Source organism: Nymphalis io, chromosome 15 (assembly GCF_905147045.1).
Source record: "Nymphalis io chromosome 15, ilAglIoxx1.1, whole genome shotgun sequence".
NCBI classification, from domain to species: domain Eukaryota; kingdom Metazoa; phylum Arthropoda; class Insecta; order Lepidoptera; family Nymphalidae; genus Nymphalis; species Nymphalis io.
In genome coordinates, this window is record NC_065902.1 from 6,775,909 (window position 1) to 6,784,776 (window position 8,868).

Consider the following 8,868-nt stretch of genomic DNA (forward strand, 5'->3'; position numbering starts at 1 on the left):
GTTAAAAAAAAAATTCAAACTGATCAATCAACCAACCAGCTCTAAACGTGTTTTGGCAAGGAAGAGTTAATTGTAGATTAAATTATTTATATCTGACCTTTAAAAAATAAAAACATTTCATATATTTAAAATAAAAAAAGTAACATAAAATGTATGTTGTTTTTATTTTGGTATTATATATGTTTTGATATTGCAATACTCCACGTACTTTCACAGTGTGTTACACTGGCTCACTCAACCTTCAAAACACAACAATACTAAGCATTGCTGATTTGCGGTAGAATGTTTGATGAGTACTCACGCAGTAACCACCCAGACGAACTTGCACAAAGCTTTACCGCCAAGTTGTCGTGTGATATACTTTACCAGTGATAAATTAGAGTGCCTTATAATGTACTTTTGAAGTCCATCGAAGTCATAAAACATAAACTCTTAGTGCAATGAATCCAAGTACTAAGTACAATGAACTTCGTTATTTGTAAAGTGAATACTGTTTCTCCATGATTGTAATTCTACCTACCTAGCTACATAGGCGTATATGAATCCTGCATTTTAGTTTTTATTTTTATTTATTTATTAACTAGCTGTCCCGGCTTCGCACGAGTAATAAAAAGTGTACATAAAACGTTTATATCATATTAGACAAATAACTCTATTGGTTCACGGGGCGTACGCCAGTAAAGTTCCTAGTCGGCATGATTTTTTCCGACACCTCCAACTGCAATCATCGTCATATTACCGCCAATTTAAACAAAATATTAATCAAGTTTACTCCTAAGCTTTCTCATGAATAACTCCTTCCATTAGTGAAAACCGTATAATAATTCGTTCAAAACGATTGACAGAGAGACGCGGTGCACTTTATTTTATAATATGTATTAATTTATCTATACCATGTTCTGTATGCAGGTTTCGTTTAATAGAATATGTCTGAGCTAATCTATGGATCTACATTTGTGGTCTGCATCAATTGAGAAAACGTAAAATGTTAATTATTCTGTTACGCGGCGGATGCAGTTGATTTTGAATCATCAGCAATCAATGTTACAACCCGGGTTCCTTGAAACGAAAACATTTTTCCCGACTGTACTGGCCGTCGTCGCGCTTCGACTCTACTACCACTTACCATCAGGTCAGTAGTCATTTGCCCTCCCGGCAAATATAAAAAAAAATCGTATAATGTACAAGACGATAGGAATGGACAGGAATACACGTTATATGTATATCATAAATATATTGTTATATCTGCACACATACAACACATAGACGAGCACGCATATTAAAAAAATAAAATGCAGAATAACATTTGACCTTAGTAAATTATTAAAAATATATGATTCAAACAGTTTTAGTGTACAAGTATAAATTTATTATGGAAAAATTTAACAAGTTTTTTTAATATGAGTAGTCTGTAGCATTCAACTTATTTTATTAGATGCTACTAGTAATTCTAAGAATAACACGTAGATCTCTTATAACACAAATCATTTGTAACTTCATGCGGTAGAGATATGACGTACGAACAAGTGGTTGGAAATAGATACATATTATTAATTAAAGAAATTAAGTACCTCATTTTAAGATAGTGTGTAATAATAATATAGTGTAATAACGGCGAAAATGGTAAGTGTTTATTTTAAATAAAATAATTCTAATCATTTTATATTTATAAAATTTGACTAGTAAACACATAATATATTATAAGCACATTTATAATAATTAATAACAAACAAAATAGTTTTTTTATTATTATTGAAATATGTATTCGTAGTTAATAACTAATATAATAATAATAATATTAATATCCTTGGACATTATTCACACACGGACATCTGATCCCATATTAAGCAGAGCTTGTGCTATGGAAACCAGACAACTGATATACTACATATACCACTTTTCTTTTGTAAATATATACTTATATAGATAATTCAAACAGACATGTTCATGCACATAAATGTCTGTATTGGGTGGCAATCGAACCCACAACCTTCGGTGTGAAAGTCAAGTATCCAACCACGCCAACCGGCTCGTCAAATAATAATTGTATTGATTGGTTTGATTAATGTTTATATAGCATGACTATTATTAAGCTTTTGTTTTTTACTTGTATTTATCTTTTTCTTTTGAATGTGCAATAGAGTTGTTTATTAATAATAATAACAATAATCTACACAAATAAATAAAATTGTAGTGCCTGTCTGTGATTTCAAAATAATTGGTTTTTTAAGTTAAAAAGCCATACTATTTGCGAGAACCAAAACTAAAACTACCTCTTTTATTTTTGATTTAAACTAACGCTTCTATCGAACAATTTAAAATATTATATGCTTATAATTCAAGTAAACATACATAGTAGACATACAGATAATATACATTAAATTTTTTAAGGATTTTCTTCACACGCATAATTCTACGCTGGCGATGCCGCTGCTTTACTAATATATAAATAATAATTGATGGAATTAACATAAAAATTGCAAAGTAATCATTTCTTATTTGTAATCTCATCACAATAACTTACATCAAAACTAATTACACAACTGATTTTGGTAAGTATAATTTTTTTTCTACTTCTAATAACGGTCAATTTTTTTTTTATTTCAGAATGTATTAATGTTATTATTCTTAGTGCCTCTTTTAACAAAGATTGTTGAGTCGGCGAACATTTTATATGTTATTCCATTTTCGTCAGTATCACATTACATACTATTACGTCCAATCGGACTGGAACTAGCGCGTCGAGGACACAATGTTACCGTCATTACGTCACAGAAAGAAAAAGACCCGCTATCGAATTACCACGAGGTCCTTGTAGATGATAAAAAGATTTGGGATATATTGGGTAAGTGTAAAAATATTTCATTTCTAATATCTAATAAATGAAATTCGAACTAAGCTTTGTAATTATTATAGTGTACGCACCATATATACTACGAGAATTAGGCCAGCCCAATAAAAAAGTTATTGGTTTCTTCTGTCAGAAAATTCTTAGTAGTAATTCTTAGTAGTACGGAGTCTGGAAGTTGGAAGTGTGTACACTTCCGTGCCTCAGAAAGCACGTAAAGCCGTTGGTCCTGTGCCTAAACTCTTTCCGGTCGTGTCGGATTGCCGTCCCATCGGATTATGAGAGTTAGGGAATAGAGAGTGCATGTGTGTATGCGCACGCACTTGTGCACTATAATATCTCCTGCGTAGTTAGTAGTTGGCTAATCACTCTTGAGATTGGCCGTGGCCGAAATCGGTCTGGAGAATTATTATTATTATTATTATTACAACAATTACCTTTAATTAATTCAAAGACGAACGAACGAATTAAGTAGCACAGCATTTCAATTACCTTATTTCTCAAGGTTGGTAGTGCATTAGTGACGTAAGGGATGATTAATGTTTCTCACACTACTAATGTTTATAGGCGGTGGTGAACACTTACTGTCACGTGGCCCCGTTTAAAAAAAAAACTATTTTTATTATATCAAAAGCGTATTAAAAGAATACATCTCCCAACCAACCAACCAAACCAACCAACTTAGGTTAAGTACTCTAAGCTTGGTTAGTGATGTTGCTGACGATGATAATTGAGCGATGCCTACCACCTGGTTTTAATTTATTCTACCGTCCAACATCAAGTTATTTAAACAGCAAGTGTTACGACAGATACTATATCCTTAATTCTATGTTTGAGTTCAATAGAATGATTTCTTATAGCGCAAATGTCCGTAGGAGGTGGTGGCCATTTACCATCCAGCCCCAACAATAAATAAAAGAAATAAAAGTGCACTGGTTTTATACCTTTTTTTATTAGTTACAGCATCATTACTTAGTATTTTACTATTAAATTTTGCTTGAGATAATTAATAAGTTTATTTTAAATAAAATTAATTTATGCTGTATTTCATAAAAAACATATTTAATATAAAATAGCGTGATAGTTCTGGGCATATGTTTCAACTTTATCATGTCTCTTGAATTGAAGAATGAAATGCTTATCAATTATATTATATTATGATTGTGAGGAGACATGTGACATGTTTAATTAAATATTAGAAAGTCAAATAATGAATCATTAATAATAATATTTAAATCATTATAATGTCAATTAACGCGGTGCGTCTCTGCGCGAGAAATATGACCCTCTATTCTCGTTCATGGTTTCGTTCAAAGTAAAACAGTGTAGATTTTTAGACCCGTCATTTGAAACACCTACATTTGCGTTTCACGGGTGCGGGCGCCATGAATTTAGAGCGGGCTTATTGCACACACACATGGTCACTATAATATTATGTTTTATATATGTTTATATTATATAGTATTATAGTAAATATTTTTCATAATACCTTGTCCGCAGGCACAGAAAGACCGAATGTATTTAATATGGCTAATATGTCAGCAGAAGATTTCCATAAGCATATTTTATGGGCTGGTGGAATAGCTTTTACAGAGTTAACCTTAAATTCAACTGATGTTAAAACATTTTTGAAGAAAGACAATAACTTTGATTTGGTCATAAGTGAACAATTTTACCAAGAGGCTCTGTACACTCTAGCTTACAAATATAACACGCCATTAGCATTAGTCACTACTTTTGGCAATTGTATGAGGCATAATATTGTTAATAGAAACCCCCTACAGCTAGCTACAGTGACCTCCGAATTCTTAGATGTAAAAGACCCGACAAGTTTTTGGGGAAGATTTAGGAACTTATATTTTACGGCTTACGATTATTTCTGGTAGAGATTCTGGTATCTGAAAAAACAGGAGGAATTAGTAAAAAAATATTTGCCAGAAATAGCGAATGACGTGCCGAGTTTGTACACATTGCAAAGGAATGTGTCATTGATGTTGCTCAATAGCCACTTCAGCTACGACACACCCTCAGCTCTTTTACCCAATATAATTGAAATTGGAGGAGTTCATTTGTCGAAGAGTAATGCAAGTTTGCCAGAGGTAAGACACGGATATATAATGAATTTATAAAAAATAACTTATTAAACATTTTTTTACAAATAATTACCACACTTTTATATGTTCCAAAATTGTGTAGTAGCTTATAATTATATGAACATAGCCAAAATATTTTATTTAATGCGATCACAACATATAAAATAAATAAAAAATGAAAATAAATTAAATAAATAAGTTTAGCACAAACAAAATATGCTTTACTGATTAATCTGCAAATGAAATAATATATAATTTAATTATTAGATTTTAAAGATTTCATTTAATAAGTTTTGTTACTTTCATTATTCGCTTGTCAATGGTTTTTAGGGTTACTGAGAGGGTACACATTATTTTTGCAATTTTACAAGTTGAATTAAATTCCTTAACAGGTTCCTGGACGGGACAGGTAAATTAGATTTCATTGTTAAAAGCCTAATGAAAATTAGTTTTTTAATAATTTCATGGATATTTTTATTGATTTGCATTATAAGTTTAACAGAACTCTACATTTAAAAAAATATATATTTCAGGATCTTCAAAAACTTTTGGATGAATCAAATAATGGAGTTGTTTACATAAATTTCGGGTCAAACGTAAGGAGTTCTGAGTTACCATTAGATAAGAAAATGGCATTTCTAAATGTTTTTAGAAGACTGAAACACACAATATTATGGAAATGGGAAGACGACCACCTGGATAACAAACCTAATAATTTGGTGACACGTAAATGGTTACCTCAAAAGGAAATTCTTGGTAATTTAAGTATAATATCGAATATATTTATTGTAAATGTTAATTACAGCAGCTTCGTCTGCCAAATAGTGGGTTTTGAATATTAGAGGGCCTAACGGGTATACCGTTTAAGCCCTTTCTTAAAATATAAAAATATTAATCACGATCAAATGTTAATTATTACGCAGAATAATTTTGGGAGTTGACAGTTAATTGGATAGTTAATAACCAAAATAAGATGTAATAAACATCGAAATAGTCTAATATATTATTATTTTTAATTAATAATTTCTCTAAATATTAATAATTATATTTCAGCACATCGTAACATCAAAGTGTTTGTATCACACGGTGGCTTGATAGGAACGCAAGAAGCTATATTTAATGGAGTACCTCTCATTGGTGTTCCAATATATGCTGATCAATATAACAACTTGCTTCTAGTCGAGGAAGCGGGTTGTGGCAAAATTCTTCATTATCATGATATTAATGAAAAAACTTTATATGATTCTATTAGTGAAATTTTAAACGATAATTCTTATATAAATAAGGCTAAAGAAATTTCCCAAGCATTTAAGGATAGACCGATGACCGCGTTGGATTCAGCCATATTCTGGATAGAATATATAATAAGGAATAAAGGAGCAGATTATATGAAGAATCCGGCAAGAAATTTGAGCTGGGTTGCTTATACTATGATCGATGTGTATGCTGTAATATTGATATTTTTAATAATTATTAGTGTAATATCTGTTAAAGTGATAAGAACTATTCTGAACGTTTTAAGTGTTAACAAAGTTCAAGTAAAAAATAAAAAGAAACGCTTGTAATAGTAGGGTTATTATGCTTGTAAGGAATACTCACCGTAGTTCATTTATAATAGCATTCCTTTCCATAATGCACGTTGACAGACCCGAACATAGAGATCGAAGGCCCATAGCCACTTTGACATAAGAGATGGCGGGCTGGACCCCTTTTATTTCTCGCTTAAAACACTTTTACGCGTTTCCCCCATATAAAGTAGGTGCTGAGTGCGCCGGAATACCCAAAAAAACCAGCGGTTCCCACTCCATTTGCTTGGGGGGCGTCACGGGATCGCTTTGCATGTTGCCGTGACTCCCCGATAGTTGGCCCATCTGTGCAGGCCACCATTCCCAGAGGGGTTCCGTGGATCGGATCAGCGAACGCACTTTCCTCACGCTGCAGCTCCACATCTGACCACCGCCTTTCGCTGCAGATCTCCGCAGATTATCGTCTCGGAATGTCTCTGAGGCCCCCATGTGGCACACTCCGTTAGGGTGTGGTGCACCTTGTGGCTAGGCCGTTTTCTATTGGGCCTAGGCATTAATCCGGAGCTGATTGCTTAATCTATTTGATATAAAACCGTAAAGAACAATGGCTTATATTATCCAGATTAGTATGAGGCAGTATTATACTACCCCATAATATATATATGTATGTATATGTTACGAAGTTTAAACTCTACCAGTAAAAGATTAGTGTTGAATGTGCTTACATAATAATTTTAGTTTAGTGAAGGCTGAGACTATATTTATATCTAATACCTCCAAAAACTAAACTGTCGAAAGGGTCGAGTCATATAGCAGTTTTGGTTCGTTGGTAAATAAACGAAGCGTTGACACTTAGCATCTCGTGAAGCAGTCCACATATAATTAGACAAACATTTGCTGTAAGCATTGCTGTTTGAACAGCCATACGTCTGCTATGTACTCGTAAGCGAAGTCTCAACTGTTACTGTAAACAAACATATGCCAAATATTGTGATTGTTTCTTTTATATGATAACAAAATATATTTTTATTGCCATTTCATATTTTTGTTTGTAATATTTATTTATTTATTGGTGTATATATTCTATGTATAATAATAATAATAAATAGTTTATTTGCATAAAACATGACAGTATACATTTTTACATACAGATACGTGCCTTGTGTATTACTAGTATTACTTTAAAGTACATACGAAAACAACATTTATTCAAATCTATCAACAAAAAAATAAATTTTGATAGTAAGTATTCGAATAATATGTGTTAATAATTTTACTAATCTCATTTTTTTTTAAGTAGGTAATGGCCCTCATTGTTCGCAACGTATTTTTTTATTAACAATTAATCTATACAACTCGAGCACCATTTAATTTACTTTATATATATAACAGGGAATTACAATATATAATGTCACAATATAAAATGTGTTCACTATGTCCGGAACCATCACGTACGTGGCAAAATACCGAATAAAGTAACGTATGAACGGTACGTGAACGTTAGTATATCATTTGTTATATACATTATATTTATATTAGCATTAATTTTTATTTATAACTTATTTTTTTAATTCCGAACCAATAAACTCAGATTAATTTAATCTGAATTGTAATTGGTCGGTAATTTATGACGCAATAGGCGACTAATGAGCGTATTTAGTTGGACTAGTAAATCTGACATCGATTAGCGTCCCATGTAAGTTTTACATCCATGATTTTCATTTGCAGTTTTCCAATTGAATTTTTGTGTAAACGATAGTAATTAATGGTCGTACTTTAAACGTTGTTTAGCAGTTACTTAGATTTTAGTTCTTAGACGTTACTTTAGACGTTGATTTCTCTCTTTCTGTTATCATTGATTTGATATTCGACAGAAGAAGACTTAGTATTGTTTAACTAATCACCTCCTAACAACCTCGTTTGATGTGTTACTAATTGTGTTATAATACCTGATTATGATTATTTTCTTATTGTTTAAAAAGGTAGCTACGAATAATAACACTATAATATGTTAGTTCAATCCACGAAAACCCGTCCCTCTATTACAGCTTACATTACATTACACACTGGAATTGGCGATTGGGAAAAAAAGAGTTATCGTGGATTAAACTATCTATAACCATCATAGTCGGGATGATGTAAATTTAATGTATAAATATATGAATTTTAGTGGAATTGACGTTTTATTCTTAAATTTTTATTAAATATAATTCTTAGTTTTATTAATTAATTTTAAAATCAAATTTTACGAAAAGATGGTATCCATGGATTCGCCGTCTGTTAAGACTTTGTAACAAAAATAATTTTTTTATTCTCTTTTATTATTAAAACATTATGAACATAATCATGCTCTTTGAATAATTTTAATGCTTAAGTAAAACTTATTTAAGCACTTTAATTG

At 31.5% G+C, this 8,868-nt stretch overlaps 1 pseudogene; it reads left to right on the forward strand.

Moving 5' to 3' along the window:
- The first annotated feature begins 1,493 nt into the window (after positions 1 to 1,493).
- LOC126773736 (UDP-glycosyltransferase UGT5-like) lies at positions 1,494 to 8,642 on the forward strand (annotated as a pseudogene).
- Positions 8,643 to 8,868: the final 226 nt, after the last annotated feature.